The following is a 23,179-nucleotide window of genomic DNA, read 5'->3' on the forward strand; positions in this document are numbered from 1 at the left end:
TGTGACACCAAACATGCATTTCTTAGGATTGAGTCAAAGATTGAATTTTTCCATATGATCTAGGATGGGCCCCAAATCTTGTAGATGAGTATTGTGTTTAGCACTTTTGACCAAGGTATCATCAATGTTGTCCTCCATGGTTCTATGCATCATATCATGGAAAATTGTAGTGACAGCTCGCTAATACATAGCACTAGTGTTCTTCAAACCAAATGGCATCACATTCCAACAAAAGGTTCTCCATGCACATGTGAAAGCCATTTTCTCCTGGTCTTCTGGCACAATTTTTATCTAATTATATCCAAAAAAACCATCCATAAGTGAGTACATCTCATAGCCAGCTGTCATGTCCATGATCATATCAATATTAGGGAGCAAAAAGTTTTCTTTAGGACATGCCAAGTTAAGATCACAAAAGTTTTTACAAACCCTAATAGATTTATCGTGCTTGGAAACTGGAACAATATTGGATATCCATTCAGCATAATCAATTGCATGGATCAAACCAGCCTTTAGAAGTACTTTGACAAGAAATGCAACGTGAGGGTGCATTTTCTAAAGCTTCTATTTAACTAGTTTGATGCCTAGTTCTATGGACAAATGATGCATGATAAGATCAAGATCCAATCCTGGCATGTTAGAGTATGTCCAAGAAAAATTTATTTTCTTTTCTTTGAAAAAGGCAATGAATTGTTCCTTCTCTTTAGGTGACAGTGACTGTGCCATATGTATCATATGAGGGTGTTCTTCTATGCCCAATTTAATTGGTTGTATTGGCTCTATCAACATTGATGATCTCTCTTGAAAGTGATTGGGAAGTACATCAAATATCTCATCCACAGGCGCCTCGGAGAGGTTTTCACCCTTGGATACGTCTTTTGTTTTTACTTTTTTGGGTTTCAATACTACCACAATGTGGTTTTCACTATCAGACCTTTTGCATATTTTCTTTTTAATTGTATGACTAAGATATTTGATGTTAGCCTTAGTCATGTTGACACTCTTCTCATTGGTGGAAGATGTTACAGGTTTCATAGCATTTAGGTAACAGGTGAGAGCATAGTCATTCTGGAACATGGGGACTTTTCTAGATGCATTGGGGTTTCAGTCTATAAGCTCGAGATGTGTGAGTGAGAGAGCAGTGGCTAGTTCAATTGTGTTCACAGTATAGTCATTAAGTGCTTGGACCAGCAATTTGAGACCTACGACGACCTCGTCCATAGGTGTTTTCAAATGCTTCAGAGTACAAATGTTAGTAATTGATGACTCTAGGACACTAGTTGGATCCAACCCATGTGACCTAACCCTAGATGTTTCACCCACTTCAATTTGGTGTTCATAGACATGCACTTGGTCAATGTCTTTATCAGTAGTCACTTCTAAAAGAGAGTCAAACTCATATTCCTTAGAATCAGTGCTACATGGCGAGAGATTATAGAATTCCCCAAGAGTGATAAGGACATAGTCACCTTCATCCTCTAGGTTCTTACACAACTACTGAACATGGAATGACTAACTAGATTCTCCCTTTTCTAAATGATATTTGGGTTGCTTAGTATTTTCCTCAAAAGAATCACTAGTATCATACACAATGCTAACACGTGGCACAAAGTCATCTGGCTCAGCAAAGAATTTAGTGAGATCATAAGGAATAGGATGAGGGTAGGAATCCTCATCATCAGATTCTTCCTCTTGAGTATCTGACTCAACTTGTGACTCATTTTTAGATGAACTCTTAGGTGTTGGTATGAATTTATTTGGTCCCAAATGAAAAGGAACCTTCTTAAATCCTAGGCTTGTTGTATCACGGTTGCTTTGAGCTCTTTCTTTGATAGGATCAATTAGACCATTGTTATTGCACCCAATAGGGCCAGTTCCCTTGTAACCAAAATGCTTCGTAAGCCTAAGACCAGGCCCATATTTCTTAGGAGTGATTTCTTGAGCTTGCTCTGTTAGGTCCACTAGAGCCTTTTCTTTGTAAAGCCATGTAGCAATGGCTCTTTTTTCACTTTCATCTTCTAAGGGAACTGTAGCCTTGACAAAAGCACCATTATACTTGGTCTGAGGTGTTAGCACAAATGGCTTCTTTGCCTCTGAGGGTCTCCCATAATGTCGAGGAGACTCTAGGAGAGATGTCAATGACAACACTGGTTCCATGTAGTACTCTCCCATGTCAATTTCTTTCAGTTTGAATGATTGCTCAATTTGTTTCAGCTTATTGTCGTGATAATTAGTGGACTCATGGTTAGTAGAGACAAAAGTTTCAGTATCTTTGAGCATATTGCAGGCATAGCTAGTAGTGGCAAGAATAGTAACTTTAGAGCCATGAAATGGGAACTTGATACATTGGTGGTATGTGGATGGCATAGCACACATCTCATGTATCCATGGTCGTCCTAAAAAAATGTTGTAGGCCAAGGGAATGTCAAGCACCTAACAGGTGACATCCCTTTCGACATGATCGATGTGAATTGGTAAAACCACAAGACCTAGAGACTTTCATTCCACTTTGTCTTGCACTTTGATAGTGATCTTTTTTCGAGGATCAATAGAGTCCTCAGAATAATTCAGTTGTCTAAGAAGAGTAGTAGAGATAACATTTACACTAGTGTCATTATCAATGAGTACCAGACGAACACATGTCTGATGGATCATAACCTTGATGTGTAGAGGTTGATTGTGTGGGTGACTCAGCAAGTTATCATCCTCCTCGAAGAAGTTCATAAGATAAGGTGAGGTCAAGTGACCTACCATGGATTGGAATTGCTCAAGATCAAGATCTTGAGGAACATTTTCCTCAGCGAGTGCTTTGTCCAGAATTTTCTTGTGAGCAATTGAGATTTTAAGCAGCTCAAAGATGGAAATCTGAGTATTAGTTCATTTCAATTGATGAAAAACATTATAACTGGTTGCTGTCAAGTTTGTTGTGGGTTTTGTGCCTTTTCTAGATGGTCCAGCAAGGGCTTTTTCTTTGTGTTGTTCAAGATCTGAAGTAGGAGGCACAAGGCCTTTGAGCACCAACTTGACATGAGAATGAGTGATAGCATTAGCACAGTGTTGCGAGGATGTATTATCCATTGCATTGGAAGTAGGGCCCCTCAAGACGAATGGTGTCTTGGGTTTATTGTTATCTTGCTCGCCCTTAATGGTAATAACATCACAGTATTCAAAATCCACAAGTTCAACCATGTGAATGACATTGTCATCATTGGAATATGTATAGTTGACCTTGTTGTAGGGTTGTGGTTTCGAAGTCTCTCCTTTTTCATAAGTTGGGAAAGGTTCTTTGAATGCCTTGTGATTTGAGTTTTTGTTATGTCCATCTACCACAAGATCACCAACATCAATCATGTCCTAGACTTTATGGCGCAATTTTATACAATTGCTAGTTTTGTGTCCCTTATTTTGGTGATACTCACAAAATGAGGTCTCGTTCCACCATGGTGGACATGGTTGTGGATCATAGGGATGAGGGTTATCCATTGGTGAAATAATCTTATGTTGTAGCAATGTTTTGTAAACCACATCCAAAGGTTCTCCCAAGGGTGTATACTCTCGCTTGGGGCATGTTGTCCATGAGTTTCTTGGTTTGTTCCCGGATGTTTTGTTGTCAAGGGGAGGTTTCTTAGCATTTTTAGCTGCTTTGAGGCCGTCTATGAGATTAAATGTTGCTTTAGCAGGTTTGGGTGTGACATTGTCAACAACTCCATCATGTACAATTTTTTAGTTCTTGTTGACGTGTTTGATTTTATCCCTGTTGGAAGTGGAACCTTGTTTTATGTCTCTCTGAAGAGTGAGTTCACCTTACTTGACCATAAATTCCTTGATGTGGATAGCCTATGTGATCATGTCTTCAAAGGTATGTGGACCTTGAAATTGGACTCTATATCTGAAATTAGGTAGGAGGTTATCAGTGATAATATCAAGCTTCTCTATTTCTAGAATTTTATGGAAATACTTAGTGTATAGTTGTCTCCACCATTGGAGGAATGTGAGAAAAGGTTCTCAGCTTTCTGTTTAAGGTTGCATAGATCTCAAATATTGACAGGGTGTTGTATGTTATGATAATATTGCTGAACAAATAGATTGGAAATTTCGTCAAACGTCTTGATACCAGTAGGTAAATGTGAGAACCACTCCAAAGCCTGACCACCTAGGATTCTAGGGAATAAATGCATGAGATATGTTTGGTCATGTATAAACTCCATAAACAAAGCACCAAATTCCCACAAGTGATCTTGGGGATCAGTAGTACCAAAGTACTTGTCATATTTGTGTAGCTTTATGCCTCATGGGAAAGGTAGTATGTTTATATTTTTGTCAAATGGAAATGGACAAAGAGCGTCCAATGTGTATGTCTTTTTGGGTTTCTCTTTCTTATGCATCATCTGAGCCAATTGGTCTTGCATAATTTTCAATTGTTTTTGGAGTTTGGAAGTCTCATTTTCTTCTTCAGGCGTGATAATGGTTTCCACATTGAAATGAGTGGGCAGTTTAGCTCCCTCTTGGGCAAGTTTGAGAAAGTACTTTTCTTTCTCTTCATTGAGTAGGATTCCCATGACCTTTTGGAAGTTTTTGTCTCTTCGACATTTTTCTATGTGTTTAGGGTGTATTTCACCTCTTCCTATTCCTCATTGGTGTCATGGTCTTTCTCTTTCTCTTTGTCATTCCTAGGTGGTTCTTGATGTCGACTATAACTACCATGTTTAGGTTCACGATTAGTCATTATAGGAACGTGTTCAGTCTAAGTGTATTGTGTTTCAAAAGGTCCTCTAAAAAAGGAATCAGACATCATGTTTGGTAATACAGGACCCCTACTCATCTTAGTATCCTCTTGGTACAAAGGATTCCTAATTTGTTGCAAATTTATGGAAAATGTTTGCTGAATTTGAGGTGACCTGGTAGGTGAGGGGGATCGTAAAGATGCTTCACTAGTCGAACTAGATACAGATTGTGTAACAAAAGGTAAGTGACCTCTGTCATGATTATGACCCCTAGCATGACCACGTCTAAGTCTAAGAGGATAAAACACGTTGCCACTTCTGGTCGCGACAATCATAGACAAGGACAAGAAGTTAGAACTTGGACAAGGACTATACTAAGACTGAGTCTCAAAAAGGACAAGATAATAGCAAGAATGATGTCCACCAAGGCACAAATGGTCTGATTTAAAGGCTAGAACAGCCAGAGATTATGACCAACGTGATAAAGTATGACAAGCATTAAGAGATAAAGACAAAAGGTAATTTAAGAGACGAGACCAGTCAAAGTATGAGACACAAGTCTTCAGCTAAGCAAAGTGTCACTATTTCAGGACTGTTCGCAGGTAGAGAGTGATAAACGGATGCAGAAAAAGGCAGCGTGTGGGCCACAAAGAGCAAAAATAGACCAAAAGTGATAATTCTAACACAAAGTCTCGCACGAGAAACCTTTACAGGCCATGTGAGGAAGTATTCTGGACCGCACGAGATTATACTCTGGGCCACGTGAAAGTCAGTGACAATGTTTTAATTTTGTGTGAGAAAGTTTCATGGACCTCACGAGGACTTGGGAACCATGCGAGGAAAAATGATTTTTGCATGAGGACAAAAATGATTTTGCACAAGGACAAAAATGATTTTGCATGAGACTGAAAAGTTTTCGTGTGAGAAGGCAAACCAGTTTTACAATAGTGACTAATTTTGAAGAGATTTTGACAATTTCAGACTATTCGAACAGAATAGATAGATTTATCAAAAAAATTTGATTAGACAGATAGCAAGGTTGATCTAATAAGACGTTTTGACAATGTTTCAGGATTCAATCAAGGCAATGTGTTTGAATAAGACAGTGGGAAGCAAGCAATAGTCAAAAACAGTCCTGTCGAGGGCAAAGCAACTCAACAAGATAGTGGAGTCTTGACCTTTGTTTGTTGTAAAATGGTTTGGACTTTGTTGATGACTTGATAAAAAACACGCTTTATCCCTAGAAAGAAAATTTGGTAGAGAAGACAAAACCTTTGTCCCACATCTTATGCGCATGTGTGTGCCTCACACAGCCATGTCACCCCTAGAGGGTGCCCATGTTTTTGGTATATTCAAAGGACTCAATAGTATGCATTGAATGAGCACCCTTGTGGCAAGGGACAAGCACATATACCACCTTCAAATGTTTAGTAGCATGCCTATGGTGATTTCTATAGGAGAGATTCTTCCCCCTCCTTGCATAAAGATTATGCCTCCTTTCGAAGGTGAACTAAGTGGCTTCTAACTACAAGGTTTTTACTTGGCTTCCATTCGTATTAATTCTTGATGGCTTCGCAAGGTTTTTACTTGGCTTCCATTCGTATTAATTCTTGAAGCCCACACCAGCATCTAAAAGTGCAAACTACTTGCTTAGCAAGCTAGGGGCCAATGTTGATCAGTACACAGACAGAGCTTCCCCTTGATATGTGATATCAAGAATCAAGGGGAAGAAATTAATCTAGCTTTGGAGTCTTTCACTCTACAAAGCATCTTGATTATAGTGAGTTGGAATCTTTGAAAAAAGGAGTGTGCTCACTTGGGTCATTCCCAGAGGTTGGATCACTCTGGAAGGCCCTCTAAAGGATTGACATGGACTGGTGGTTTGGATTTAAGGGTCAGAGTTTCTGCTTTCCCTCAAGGGGAAAGAGCATAATCCTCTACCTTATTTCCTCACCCAAACATGCAAAATAGATTGATTACCCACTTAGCTTAATCAATCTAAACTTATCCTTCCTCAAGACTTTGATTCCCTAAAAGGAAATCATCATCCCTTCATAGAAAAGGACTCGTACTATAGAACCATTAAGTTGCTTGCCTTCTTCAGAATGCCATCTTTCAAAAGCATCTAGGTTTCTGATTCCCCCTTGGTCATGACCTCCAAGTGGTGAAGAGCATAATCCCCTATTCTTCCATCTTGCACCCTAGGAAGTTCACAAGCCCCTAATTAGACTAGGTTGAAAAACAAGAAAAGAAGACACACTATTTTGTGGGTTTTAAATTTGATCTTTGACAAGTGTATCTTTGACAATCGTCCTGCAACCAAACTATTAATCCATGTTTAAGTGGGTTTTAGAAGGAATCTTCGGCAAACGTCTTGCAAACAATAGTTAGGCTGCAGCAAAAACCTAGAGAACAGATTAAGACAAGCACATTAGTGAAATCAGATAATCTAGAGATCGAAAAATGCTCAAAAATTAAAGTTGTTGTTACAAGATCTCGCGTGAGATCTCTAACAGAGCCGTGCAAAATTATTTTTTGGCCCACATGAAATTCTTTTATGGCCTGGATGAAGAAATAGGTTTCGTGTGAAGTCTCACATGCTTAGGCACTTTCTTGTGCAACACGTAGAGAATCTTTGCACAAAGATTCAGAATCCTCGCGTGAAAATGAAAAATCTCGCGCAAAGATTCAGAACCTATATGGGAATCATATGGATAGAGAACATGAAAATAATTTTTAAAATGCAGAGGAGGCCTAAGAAATTGATTTTCTCAACCCCACGATGGGTGCCAAAAATGTACCAGTGAATTATGGGCCTCTGAACCTCACAGACACTTCAACACGGTCATTATACGTGGATTCATCCTAGAATGAACATGAGATTGTTCACCCAAGATTAGTCCTACGAGTCGACCTGTTGCCTTCTATCTAAAGGGATTTTTCCTATTAATATCCTTAGAATCGAGGTGCAACCAACCAACCAAACCCTCTAAGAACAAAGGATTTGAATGCAATTAAGCTATATGAATGTGCAAATTTACTCTAAATGTATAATGCAAACTAACTAAAGAACTTGTAAAAGAAATTATATTAGATGCATACATTTTAAATGCTAAATGAAGTTAAGCTAAATGATGAAAATATGTGAGAATGTATTGAGCTAAGTGAGTGTAAAATGCGATAGCAATTTGATAGCATGAAAAATCAACCTCTGTAATGAGGAAATGACGGTCTCTTAAATAGACTTTCTTGGAATCCATCAATGGTTGAGATTGATTTCAATCAACAGTCAACATTGAAGATGAGGTTCAGTTAAGGTGGAAGATTCCCAAATTAGAGGGAGTTAACTGGCTCAGATCTAAGTGTAAGAGTTAGTCAACTCGGATAGACTTCAGTGTGAGAGCAAGTGATCTAGGTCGCTTCTAATTTGATCAACAGTGAACTAGGAATTTCCATTCTTGAACTGAAGAGAAAATTAGGAGAGATATTTAATTTAATAAAATAAGATATGCTCTCATAATTACCTTTTTCTATTTAATTAAATAATTCTATTTAATTAATTAGAGATACTTTTCTTATTTAATTAAATAACTCCATTTAATTAATTTAGGAATAACTTCCCATTTAATTAAATAACTTTGTTTAATTAATTTAGAAGTAGCTTCTCCATTTAATTAAATAATTTCATTTAATTAATTAGAATAGGCATATTTATTAAATTAAATAAATTTTATTCCATAGTACATTAGCCTTAGGAGATAATTTAATTTAATAAAATATGAATACTTTAGATTAAATTAAATTGAAATCAAATAGGTTTAATGTGGCTAATATGAGTGCGTACTATAGGGACTAAATAATGAGTATGATGAATACAGATTAGGGTTTTTTGTATCTGACAATTAAGTCAAGTAGCAAGTAGTAGAATAAGAATTGCCTATTAGAATAGGTCTTAAGAATCAATCAGAAATAGACCAGAATTGGTTGAGATGGCAATGAGCCAATTTTGGGGTATTACAAGTAGAAAGGGTTGACGACAAAGATTTTTTATAGTATAAACATGCATACACAACCAAGAAGTATTATCAATTGATGTAACTTCAACTAGAGAAAATGCAATGAAATTTGATTATTTTATTTTTTCCTTCATATCTTCTTTTTCAACCTATGCAAGACAACTAGCCCATTCCCACCCACTATTTATTGACCAATGACTATTTAGATAGTTTCAAATTTTTAAAAATCCAATAAACTAGTAATTAAAGGATAGTCCATCATAGGATGTCGTCTACTTAAAATATAAAAGACCACACTTAGTTGAACAAATTTTCCCATATTTTCTACTTTCATTGTTTTCCCAATGAAATCTTCAATGGAACTTTTTACTACAAAACACTTCTCCTATAATTGCTTGTGTAACTCATATAATTCAGCATTCCTGATATGCAAAAAGTTGTCCTTCATTTTCCAAGTTAGTACGGATTTTTCAACTTCGTCTATAATTTCCTTTTTGTAAACTTTATCAACATGATTTTCTATGGTATCAAGTTTAAGTTGCAACCTCTTCTCCTTCTTTGTTATCTTTGTGCAAATCTTACATCTACATTCTATAGGAGGCTCACCATCAATTGGATTGGCCACTAGTTCAATGAACCAATACTTTTCCACTCATTCTAATTGAAAATTCCTTGTGGATAGATCACAACAAGATCAATCTTCTTTTTTTTTAATTCCAATTTTCTTTCCCCCTTCTATGCATGAACATGATTTATGGAATCGCTTTTGGTTTTCTCACCCAACTTCGAGTCTATAATATCATATTGTGACTCCCTACTCAAGAGAAGTGCCTCCAAATCATGTTCAATTTCATCCTTGACTGAGATATCAGGTTCACCAACTTGAACTTCTTCAATATGGTCTCCAACTTGTGATGAATCCCCTTTTTCAATATGCACTGGAGATCTAATTTATGAATCTTGTAGGTTGCCAACATTTCCACCAACAAAATATGTAGATATGGTTTTGTGTTTTGGTAATGGTGGCCTCTCTTGGCTTTTAGGAATCTTGTCAAAACCCCTATTACCCCTCTTGTTTGACATTGAAAACCAATAATGGCTACAAAAAAAAAAATCAACTTGTTGAAAAAAAGAGTCAAAGAGTGATGACTAATGAGTCAAAGATTGTGATATTAGACTACTTATACTACATATAATAACAATAATATGATTCATTCTCATAAAAAGGGTACTACAGTCTATGGTACTACCCAATAAAAAATGCAAACCTATCTTAGCATGTGAGATGTCCAATGAAATGTAAAAAATAGCCAATACCAATACCACATAAAAAAATAAATTAAAAATCACTTACCTTTTATGAAAACCATTGCCCATGAGTACATTGGCAATGCACTCAGCACTCTGAAACTTCAGTAGCAATAAGAAATGTTAGTCTCTAGACTAAAAAAGAGCTAATTGTGTAGAATAATAGTATCTTATACTACCAATCTAGTTTGGAAAATTACACAAGATTAACAAGCAGGAATGTCAAATGTAGGAAAAATGCACCTTCCTATGAGAGCCCAAAATAGGAAATAGTTGGCTAAACAAGGCTGGTGGTCAACACATATCAGGAAAATAGTAGGTGATGCCCAACCTAGGGGAAATTAGTTGGTTGTAGTAATGGTGAAAGAACATTGTCCAATAAGAAACAACATGCAAAGGATGGCAAAAAATTTAAAATAAATGTTTTTAAAACATATATTACAATGGTGATTGGACTGAGATTTTTGACCAGTCATGTGAAAACTAATGGGTGACTACCACAAGTGTTGAACCCAAATTGTATAAATATCTAGCAACAATGTTGACATATGTTACATGCGCTATTCACCAAATGACAATCGATCAATGAGACGAGGTCGCCAAATGGCAAAGATTTTCCACTAAAGTAATCTTTGTTGGAGAGTAACATTAACTTTGAACTTAGCCTTGTGGAGAAATGACAAATTCACCATATTATTTTCATATCTGGTCTCATCATCTAACCTTTTCTTAGAAATAGTAGTAACTTCCTAGGTCACCTTAAGATGTAACTAATTCTCATTATTTAAACCCTCTTGACCCATCACTCCCTTTTAGTTCTCCTTATTTAGATTCTAATCTTTTATGACAAGGGCTTTTACCTCTTCATTCTTCTCCTTGTGAGAATCCACCAAGGTCTTGACATCAAAGCTTTCCTTTTTAGATGGTGAAGGGCAAGCACCTTGGTTCAAAGTATTCTCATTCTAACTTGAAGGTTTTGAAGTCGAATTTGAAATAAATTCCTTCCTTTTCTACTTTCCCCATCATTTTTAACTACAGACATACCTTGACTACTAGAACACCCATCTAGGTCAGAAGTAAGATCCCCAATTTCTGTTACCTCCTCTTCTTTTGCACTTTTCTCAAACTCTAGGTCTTCCTCTTTTACTTTCTTCTTTTTCTCTGTCTTGACCTCCTTTTTACCCTTACTATCATTATAACCCTCCTCAATTTTGATAGGTCTTATTTTTAATTTTATTAGCACTCATCTTATCATGAGGCTCATTACCAATTGATTTTCTCTTTTTCTCCACTGCTAGCGAGGGATTCACAACATTTTTACTACAGTAATTTTTTATCAACAATATAAGCCCTTCATGGAACATGGGCCTATTTTTTCTTAGTTGTTTCTCAAAAAAACACTAGAAATATCCAAAAAATATGCATCTTGGACTCTTCTGTAATTATATGTGTTGTTTAATAAGGTGATTTAATCTTAGTAATCCCAAATAGGAACTTCTAACCAATCCCCTTTGGTGGAGAGACTAGAGAAAGATCCCATGGATGCAACTATTTAAACTAGGTAGGAATTCATGTAGAATGGTGTTGAGTTCCTACATTAAGAAACTACTCACAAATAGCAGTACTAATAAAATATCCCTACAAGCTAGGTTCTTCATTATCAAAGATCTGGAAAATGAATTTATACATCCAAGGCTCAAAATTACTAGAATCGTTGAGACCACATACCTTACTAAGAAGAGTTATTAAGTCTTTGTATTATAGATGAAAGTTTGACTTGTGAATAGTTTTAGGCCATCTCAAAAAATTTCTTCTTTTGTCCTTTAACTAATATGCACTTACATATTTATGATAATCCACCCACTTTTCACTACACGACTCTAAAGATATATCTTTAGACAAGTCCACTCACTCTGCATTTTGAGGAAATCTAAAGATATATTCAATAACCTCTAGATCAAGGCTAATGATGACATTTCCATCTGCATTATTCATCATCTTGGTGTTTGGACTAAATTTTTGTGCACAACTCAAAGCAAACTCTGGTTCCAAGGTAGCCAAGAAAGTAGATACCAAATGAATATTACTCCTCTTGATGTGCTTCATTTCATGAGTTGAAGGAGATTCAACCCTTTGTAAGAAATCAGCTATGTTAACATGTCTAATTTATGTGTCAAAAACATTATCAAGAGGTTATGAAACTTGAGATGCAGTCGCATGAGCTAACTCTTTGTCAAATTGGTACTTCATATTTTCTTTGGATTTTGTGGATGAGGGCATTTCTTGTGTTGCAACATGAAAATCTAAAACTGTAAACACATCATCAAATGGTATTGATTCCATAAAAAAAATTATTATTGATCAGAAACAAAGGTTTCGAGTATGGATTAAATATGTTGAAGATTTAAGGTAATGATCTTGAAAGGAGATGGCACACATATGCAATGTTGAAATGCAACTTGGGAAGATGGAAACATGTGTAAAGGATGAGTCCTTATATAAAGGTTCAAGGAGTAAATGTTAGGCACATGGGAATTTGTGAAAATGATGATATTTAACTCTAAAGGAGTGACCTTTAGTCAAAAACGGGTTCTCAAGATGTAATTACATGTAAATGTGACATGTGATTGGGTCGGAGGATGAAATGTGTGTATGTAGGAATGAAGGATGAGATTGCATGTATGTGTGGATGGAGGGTGAGATTACATGAAATCACATGTGAAGAATGAGATGCAACATGCCATGGTGTGTAAAGACGAATATGGAATGAAATGATATACATGCACGAAGAGGTGGAAGGTGGAGTGAAGTGAAACGTACTCAAGTTCTTAGGAAAGAACTTGCAATTTCTTCCAAATGAAGAAAAATGAGAAAGCAAGAAAATAAACAATGAAAACAAGCACAAAAGAAACACATACCTTTGGTTTTATACTCAACAATTCCAAGAGGCAAGTTAATTTAAAGTGAAATTTTGAATTTGGAGTTTGGGAAAAATCCAAAAATATAAAACTGAGAGTTTTCATCATATTTAAAGAAAAAATGCACTTTTCATGGCATATTTATGGGAAAGTGTGAAACATCAAGGTAAAATTTTCAATATAATAGCAAGATAAGCACAAATTAATAAACAAGATCGAAAATGTCCACTTACTTGAAGATCAATGAGCCAAAATAGCAAGATTTATAGATTTTGAAGACCGACTCCTCCAAATCTGGATTATCAAATAATAACATTGACATCTTCAATCTTGCAAGTGATGATCATTAATGTGCAATGAATGTTCAAATTTGGTATGAGGATACTACAAATGTGGTCAAAGATTGCCAATGCATCAATCATTTTTGGAAACATGCCTGAATATAATCCATTTTTTGAGAAAAACATCGTCTCAATTTTCCCTTGCATGCAACATTTTTAGCATTGGATGGTAAAAATGTGACCTATAATGATATGACCATGCACCGAAAAACAAAAATGACCTATATTAAAGTCAAAATGTGATCTCCAAACTCCAAATCTAGGCATATTTGGGCTAAATATAGATCCAAATGAGCATGAAATGAAATGTTTTTTGTATGGATTTGGATGCCAAATGCATGAGGATGAAAAAATGCCTCTTGAGGAAGTGATTTCAAGACATTTCATTGAGAGATCTAGCCAAAATCACCAAAAGCGTGGTCTCAATGTGCAAGAGCATGAATGTTTTACTAATGGAGGCAAACATATGGACTTCAAGTGCAAATGTGTATAATGATAAACCCAAACACACTCTATGGGAGTGATAACATGTTTTAAATTACATGTCTCTCCTTTTCCATGCTAAACACATTCTTGAGGAGTGTTTTCATATTTTAAAATATGTATCTGATCAAAAATGCACTCTTGGAGTGTTATTACACATTTTAAAAACATCTCATATGCCCTCAAGGTGCAAAACACTCTCTTGGAGGAGCATTGCCTACTTTAAAACATGCATTTGATAAGTCATTGAGTGCAAAACACACTATAGGAGGGTGATTGCACATTTGAATGACTTGAATATGCATTGAGTAGTCTAGAAGGTTCATTGTGTTGGAATTAAGATATATTTGTCATTAGTGCAAACACTTATTCGATTCTGGATGCTTACCGAGCTCATCACTCAGTCTACAAGTTTATATCGAGCATTCCTTTAGAAATCGAGCATATGGGCAATTCAGCAGTGTTTTCCAAGTTCATAGTGGTTACCGAGAAAAATAGTGTTCTCCAAGTAGGTAGTGGTCACCGAGCTTCGCAGTGTTTACCGAGTGATCAAGGTAAACGAAGGACTTAGATTTTATCGAGTGATCAAGGTAAACGAAGGACTTGGTGTTTACTGAGTGATCAAGGTAAACAAAGGACTTAGTGTTTATCAAGTGATCAAGGTAAATGAAGGACTTAGTGTTTACCGAGTAAACAAGGTAAATGAAGGAATCAGTGTTTACCAAGTGAAGAAGGTTATCAATGGATTTAGTTTTCACCGAGTGACACAATATTCACCGAGTCACCAATGGTTATCAAGTTCCAAGCTACTTAGAGTGATTAGTATGGACTGTGCCTCTACTCTTACCAAGTGCATGACGATGCAATGTATTGTAGTGGATGTTGAGTATCAGAAGGTCACCAAGTCAGTTTGAGGAACTCGAGTTTTCTACTATCTAGCCGACTCAGTAATGATTTGTTCACTTGTGTTTGGCTGACCTTACCAGTGTAAATATTGGAATGGTATATATCATTTGAAGAGAAGCAATGTTGTATGTCGTTGTTGGTATTATATTGCAATATGTTGTGAAGAAGGAAAGAAAATTAGCAGCAGAACAGAGGAATACAGCAAGGTCAACATAGATGCAAAAAAGTTATATCTATCACATCAGGTAATCAGAGCCTAAAGGATCTTATCAGCAATTAGTTGTAACCAGATCCATTGCTTCATCCTAATAGGTGAATCAATTTGTAAATCCTTTAAAAGGGTAGACTTAACAGTCTTTTGTAAATCTTCTAATAGAGTGCATACTTCATTGTATATTTGTAAATCCTCTAACAAGGTGGATCTAACAATCCTACTTGCTCCTAACAAGGCAGATCATCAAAAGTGATCATTGTAAGCCTTAACAAGCCAACTTTATACTGCAGTATTGAAGTTTTGTGGGTATCATCCCCACCCTAGTTTTACTTTCTAATTGGAAGGTTTCTGGGTCACCAAATCAGTGTGTTCATGTGTTTATCTTTTCATGCATATAGTAGATTAGATGGATGAATGATGAATATGTTATTATGCAGAACTGATTTAAAGTTTTAAGAGTTACTGATTCACCCCTCCCCTCTCAGTAACCTTGATAGTCTTGATTATTTCCAACAATTGGTATTAGAGCTTTCTAGTTCTCAGGATAAAGTTTGATAGCTTGAGAAAAGATCAAGGACAATGGAGATATTCAGACTTGACAAATCTATTGAGAATGAAAAGCTAGATCTGGAAACAGCCATGGCTCAACTTAAAGAAGCAAAGGAGCATCTTTCTCAATCTCTGAAAAGAAGAAAGGAACTTGCAAGAAAAATGAATGATCATCAGTATATTGAAGAAAATATTGAAGACCTTTTACCATCAAGCAATTCAAATGAAGCTAATGAAGCAATCAAGGAACTCCTAGCAAAGAATGGTTCTCTGCAGGAAGAAGTAAGAAAGCTCAAAAGGGAACAAGAAATCCAATCCATCAGGCGATGTGAAGTTTTGGAATAGAGAAACAATGCAAATGAAGACTTAGAGGTAAGAAATAATCAATCCCTTTAGCATGAAGATCTTGTAGGTCAACTATCTAATGCAAATGAAGAAATTATGAATCCAAGATCTGAGAATGAAAGTTTGAGGAATGATTTAATCATTGAAAGACAAATCAATGCAAGCTTACAAAGTGATCTAAGATCTGAAAGACAAATTAATGAAAGTTTGGAAAATGACTTGATCACTGAAAGGCAAGTCAATGAAAGAATGATGAAATCTCAAACAGACATGACTCAATTAAATCAGCAAAGTGAGCAAAACTTTCATAAACAAAAAGGTAAAACTGGTCTTGGATACAAGGAAGAAGGTGAAACCTCCAAGCAAGGTGCTCAAAGGAATCAAAGATCCACTTGCAATCACTATGGCAAGATAGGTCATACATCAAACAAATGTTGGAGTAATGGAAAGGAAAAATTCAATTTGGCAAATGCTACAACTGCAATCAGCATGGTCACAAAGAAAATGAATGCAAAGAGAAACCAAAGTATGAAGGCAAATGTCATAAATGCAAGAAACAAGGTCACAAGGCATCTGTATGTAGATCCAAAGCATTCAATCCAGCCAAACAAATTATCAAAGCAATATTTGGTTGGGACTACAATACTTGGTGCAGGTGTCACTATTGTGGAGAATATGGACACATTGGGATAAACTATGCAAGACATCACCTAAGAAAGAAGGACACAACCATAAGATGTTACACTTGTACTGAACTTGGTCATATAGCCAAAAATTGCATGAATACTGGAAGAATTGAAGATGAAAAGAAAGCTAAAGCTGACAACATTCGGAAGCAAATGAGACAACAGTGGATTCCTAAATCTACCGAGCAAGACAGCTCAAATGATGGTCATGTCACTCAAGAAATGGGTGACTCCACCATTTCCAATTAGATTTAAGAGGAATCAAGAACTGTATCTTATAGCCATATCTTAAGCAGTTCCAGAGTGAAAAAGTGCAAATGGTCAAATCAGTATTTCAAATACAAAGTTCAAAGAAAGGTTATCATTCACCGTGTTGCATCTACCGAGCAAGGTTGGTTGAAGACCTTACCGAGCCAGGTCGGGAGTAACTAAAGTTTTGTTTGTTCACCAAGTTGCAAGGTTTACCAAGTAAGTCGGTGACTATCTGAAAAACCCTAGGTCATCTCAGCTACCTTCGTACCTAAGCATTAATGACAGATTTTTCATCAAAAAGGGCAGAATTTGATCTCATTTTTAACCGCAAATTTAGAATATATAGAGCGAAGAGATTTCCAAGAGCATGGAAGTGAGTTCAAGTGATTTGAAGTGATTTTCCAGCGAAATTTTTTTTTTATGAAATCATTCACTCACCGAGCAGCAATGGCATCCACGAGCACCAACAGCAGCAAGGCAAAGAGAGGCTCTGAAATGCTTGTGAAGGGAGTGGAATGGAAAGCACCTAGCTTCAAGTTTGTTCCCGTCATAGCTGAATCGCTCAACCCGCATGGAGCTTAATTGCGGATTCCACCCAAGGTACTACTTATAAACAACATTTGTACTCATTTCAAATGCACTATTCAAGAGATAGGGACACTAGATATGGATAATGCCCTAGTCGAGTTATGTGTGGATGGAACCCTCAAACCCAAGTTCAAACATCTGGAAACCAAAGGTTTGACCCATATCCTGCCCTTACCAAGGAACTTTCAAATGAAATGGATAAGATACATTTTAATTTGTGTGCATAATGGTCAGTTGTGGTTAGAGCAACCCATCCTGATAACAAAAAAAATGATTCATAGGATCATGGGTTTACCTATGTTGAGCAAATCCAAAACCACTAAAACTCTAAGTCGAGATGAACTTTAGAAGTTAACCCTAGCTAAATGGAATGGCAGAGGATTGAAACTTAACAATGTATCTGATGCAAAGCTAAGATTTGGAATTCATTTAATTGTATATAAGATGTATAGTTCTAGCAGATTGAATAGTGTGCCCTGTGAGGCTGTGGACTTAGCCTATAAGGTTGTGAAGAAGAATATGGAATTTGACCTAGCCGATGTGCTGTTGAAGCAACTAAACAAAAATATGGATAGCATAAGGACTTCAAAGAACAATCCTTGTAAATTTGGTTCTTTGTTAGTTTGTTTATTTTTCTATGTACAAAAGTTTTTCCCTTCTAAAGGTACAATTGTATGGAGAAAAGATATTCCAGTTCTGTATCAGATAAATGAGTTTATTGCAGAAATGGGTATAAATTTTGATAAAGTAATGGATAATTATTTTGAATATTTCAAAGAGAGAATGAACAACAGGTTTAGAATTCCCCCTAAGCTTGTTGAAGACTATAAGGAAGATGTATGTTTCATGGTTGACTGTGACAAAGTGTATATACAGGCAGTCATGCCCCGTGTGGCATGGGTAAAACCATTTCCTTATGAACTGAATATTGATGAAGCAAGAGATATTATTGAAGCACTGGTGAATGAGCCAACTATTCCAATGTTCCAGCATTCGGTACCTATGATGAGGCAAAAGCAAGAATTGAACTTGAAATCAAGCTGCCTCGGGCAATTAACAAAGGTAAGAGGAAAATTGCTAAGTTAAAAACTAATACTAGCCCTCTTATGCTTACCGAGGGAAAAGGTGAAGATGAAGAAGGTGAAGAAGAAGAAGAAGGAGGAGAAGAAGAAGGAGAAGAAGAATTCGCAAAAGAACAGCCAAAGAAGAAAGGTAGGGTAATCCTTACCAAACCTAAGAAGAAGCCTACTGTAGTATTTACCAGAAGAACCAAGAAAGGTAAGCAGGAACCTATACTAGTCAGGCATGCACCCACATTCGAGGAAAGGCTCAAACTATTGGAAGAAGGAGCTGGCATCACAAATTTCAAGGCATTGAAATTTGAAACTAGAACAGATGTTGAGAAAATGCAGATTGAGGAACTGGTACTCAGTAAGATGGGTAAATAGAAATACTCCCCAAACCAGATTGCCCCTCAAATCTCAAAAGAACTACTGGAGAGATTGCAACTGAGATGGGAGTTAGTCACCCAAACGGTAAAAGATATTTATGAGCAATCCCTGAAGAACCTTCGACCAAGCCTCACTGGAGCAGAAGTAAAAACTAAAATGAAAAGCCATGAAGGTAAAATGATGATCAGATTCCACACCTATTTGATTTTGATTAAAGACATTGAGCATGTTGTAAATGATGCTACAAACATGTGGAAAAACATCTATCATCTACATAAGCCCAGTGAAGACCCAGTGGAAATCAAAGATGATGACAATAGCAATGATGATGAGTTTGATAGCACTCCATCCATCACAGTCTCACCAGGAGAGCTCCATGCACTGATGGAAGATAAAGAGGAAGAAGACAAGGAGGAAGAAGCTAAAGAGGAAGATAAGGAGGAAGATGATTCGGTGAAAATTGCAGCAGCAGTTATTGCATCCCTTCCTCACTCTCCACATAAAATTGTGACATCATCAAGGTTGGAGTCAGCTTTAGCAAGTTTAATAACATCTACATTAGATTTATCATCTACACCTGCCACATCTCAGCTCCAGGTATCATCAATGGAAGTATCTACCACTTCAACTACCAAGTTGCATCCCTCTTCTTCAGCTACCGAGCTAGCCTCCTCAGCTCCATCATCATCAGTCGATATAGCAGTAAGTTCCACAATTTTGTCAATTCCAATTTGTTCTACAATTTTGTTAGCATTATCTGCATCTACTTCAGACCCAGTTAGTTTAGCTACTGCATTACCAAGTGTATCACCATTTTTGGAAAGTACTCTAGTTTTTGATCCGATATATACTCCTATTGGCACTCAGTCCTCAAGCATCCCAGTTTTCACTGCTAGTCCTTCCATCTCTACTATTGTGTCTATTCCTAAGGTCAAACCAGTCATTACAGAAGTCAAACAAAATAAAACATTAAGACTTATGATCACTGGAAAAGAAATTCCTGAAGATATTGACTTAGACACAGAGATAGTAATTCCAAAGATTGACTATGAAAATGCTACCATTGAAGAAATGAGGTATGCTAGTCAACTAATTGAGATGAAGGCTACGTAGAAGCAGCTAAGGTCTAAAAGGGATAAGGAATATAGAATAATTGAGAATGCCCAAAATATAATTACAGAAGCTGTAGGTGTTGAAGTAGATTCTACTCAACACATTTTGATTCAGTTAGAAGAGGCTGTAAATAAATTCAATGAGGACACCTCTGGTCAAGAAAAGTTGATGGAGAAGGTAGAAAAGAAGTTTGATAATAAAGTGCTTGAGCACATTGCTCAACATATAGCAATAAAACAGGTTGAATTAACCATAGTTTTGGCCAACATTGAAAATTCTTTTAATAATGTAACATCTTTTTTTGTTAAGCTTTGTGATGTTACCGAGTATACTAAGGAGATAAGAGAGAAACTGAATAAGATAGATGAGATCTGAAGGCAAGTGCACAAAACTTGAAGCTTGACCCCAGTTCAAGCTCATCTCATCACCTCAGGATCAAATTTTTGTCAGAGAAGCAGGCAGAGTTGCTTAGAGAAGAAGGAAGGATTCGGTCTACACTGCTAGATATCCAGAACATGATTCTTCCTATCATGGACACAATGCAGAAACATATTGCATACTCCAAAACATTGATCCATGACAACAATTTCTCTGTGGCAGATCATGTAATTGAACTTTCTGCAAAAGTTCAAGTAGCTCTATCCACATGCAAAATCTTGCAAGAGAATTGGGATAAGACTCTGCAACTCATTCTCAAGGTACATTCTGAATTTATCTCACATTTTGGTGTCTCTATGTAAATACATTATTTTATAAAGGAGGAGAAAGAAATACTTAGGAAGATATATTGAAATATTGGTGAGATAAATGTACAAAAGGGACAAAGAGATACTGTGAATAAAATTCATATAACTCATGTAAATACCTTTTGTATATTGTATGGGGGAGTTATATGTAAGGAAGCCATGTATATTCAATAGAATTAGATGTCAGTATGTCAGATGTTGTATATAAGTTTTGACTCATAAGTGTTTTTTTCACTAATGCCAAAGGGGGAGATTGTTGGAATTAAGGTATATTTTTTATTAGTGCAAACACTTATTCGATTTTGGATGCTTACCGAGCTCATCACTCAGTCTACAAGTTTATACCGAGCATTCCTTTGGAAATCAAGCATATGGGCAGTTCAGCACTGTTTGCCAAGTTCATAGTGGTTAGCGAGCTGAACAGTGTTCTCCAAGTAGTTAGTGGTCACCGAGCTTCGCAGTGTTTACCGAGTGATCAAGGTAAACAAAGGACTTAGTGTTTACCGAGTGATCAAGGTAAACGAAGGACTTAGTGTTTACCGAGTAAACAAGGTAAATGAAGGAATCGGTGTTTACCAAGTGAAGAAGGTTATCAATGGATTCAGTTTTCACCGAGTGACACAATATTCACCGAGTCACCAATGGTTACCGAGTTCCAAGCTACTTAGAGTGATTAGTATGGACCGTGCCTCTACTCTTACCGAGAGCATGACGATGCAATGTATTGTAGTGGATGCCGAGTATCAGAAGGTCACCAAGTTAGTTTGAGGAACCCGAGTTTTCTACTATCTAGCTGACTCAGTAATGATTTGTTCACTTGTGTTTGGCCGACCTTGCCAGTGTAAATATTGGAATGGTATATATCATTTGAAGAGAAGCAATGTTGTATGTCATTGTTGGTATTATATTGCAATATTTTGTGAAGAAGGAAAGAAAATAAGCAGCAGAACAGAGGAATACAGTAAGGTCAACATAGATGCAGAAAAGTTATATCTATCACATTAGATGATTAGAGCCTAAAGGATCTTATTAGCAATCAGTTGTAACTAGATCCACTGCTTCATCCTAATAGATGAATCAGTTTGTAAATCCTTTAAAAGGGTAGACTTAACAGTCTTTTGTAAATCTCCTAACAGAGTGCATACTTCATTATATGTTTGTAAATCCTCTAACAAGGTGGATCTAGCAATCCTACTTGCTCCTAACAGGGCAGATCATCATAAGTGATCATTGTAAGCCTTAATAGGTCAACTTTATATTGTAGTATTGAAGTTTTGTGGGTATCATCCCCACCCCAGTTTTACTTTCTAATTAGAAGGTTTTTGGGTCACCAAATCAGTGTGTTTATGTGTTTATCTTTTCATGCATACAGTAGATTAGATGGATGAATGATGAATATGTTATTATGCAGAACTGATTTAAAGTTTTAAGAGTTACTGATTCACCCCTCCCCTCTCAGTAACCTTGCTAGTCTTGATTATTTCCAACACATTGCACATTTTTAGTTAAAGGCATTTACATCCCTTTAGTTCAAAATGCTTTCTCTAGGAACCTTTGCATATTTTACATGCAAATGGGCTAAAAGACATGTTTGCACAACTTAAGTGACCAATTAAGCACATATTTAATTGATTTTTGAAGAAATATTACTTAATTTGGTCATAAATAATATTTACACTATATAGTATAATACATAATGTGCAAATATCATTCAAAAAGTTGTATTTACTAAGATGTTTTGAATTAAGACTCAAAAATTAAATCAAATTGTATAATTTTTGATTAGGTAAAAATAGGTTTGAAGGGGACCCAAAACCCCAAACAATAAGTAGAAAAGACAGGAACTATTTTTACAAGGACCAACAACCAATTCTAGTTGGTTTTACATTGACCAAAAACCAAAATAATTCAACTAAGCTGGTAGGGATCAAAAGACTAGAAACAAACAAAAACTTAAAGCAGTTCTTTAATAGCTCTAGAAATAGGAGAACCTAACAAAGAAACCTCTTTGAGAGATTTAGGAATGCTCTTGACAGGGATCTGGACATCAATTTTGTCGGTGCTTTGTCTTTTGCACCTACTCGGACCACCATCTAGCATCTAAGCATGACAAGTTGGAGTCACTTCATCTAGAAAGGCTTTCCCAATTGACACAGCAACAACCAAGATGGATGAAGTAACACCTTGCATTCCCATTTCTTTGTCCTTTAGCATCTTCTTGAGTGAGGCTTCGTACTCTAGAATTTTAGTTGGGATATTCCTAACTAGAGCTTCTAGCTCTGCCTGCTTCTTACATTCCTCTACTAGCTTCGCCTATAAATTTAGGGTCATATCCTACAAGGAAGAAGAAGAAACATGGATTTTTTAAATTTCATTATACGCCCAAATGTCCAGCTCCATCCCAATATTGGCTCTATTTTTTTCTTCATAAATTTCAAGACAATGTCATCCTCTTTTGGATCCTGGGCCTCCTCAAAAACCTCTTTCATTTGAAGCTTTTCCATGGGTTCCTAGGTGTGGGCAGTGGGTTTTCTAGTAT

This window comes from Cupressus sempervirens, chromosome 5, assembly GCF_028749045.1.
Source record: "Cupressus sempervirens isolate cs-2001-9-10 chromosome 5, ASM2874904v1, whole genome shotgun sequence".
Lineage (NCBI taxonomy): Eukaryota > Viridiplantae > Streptophyta > Pinopsida > Cupressales > Cupressaceae > Cupressus > Cupressus sempervirens.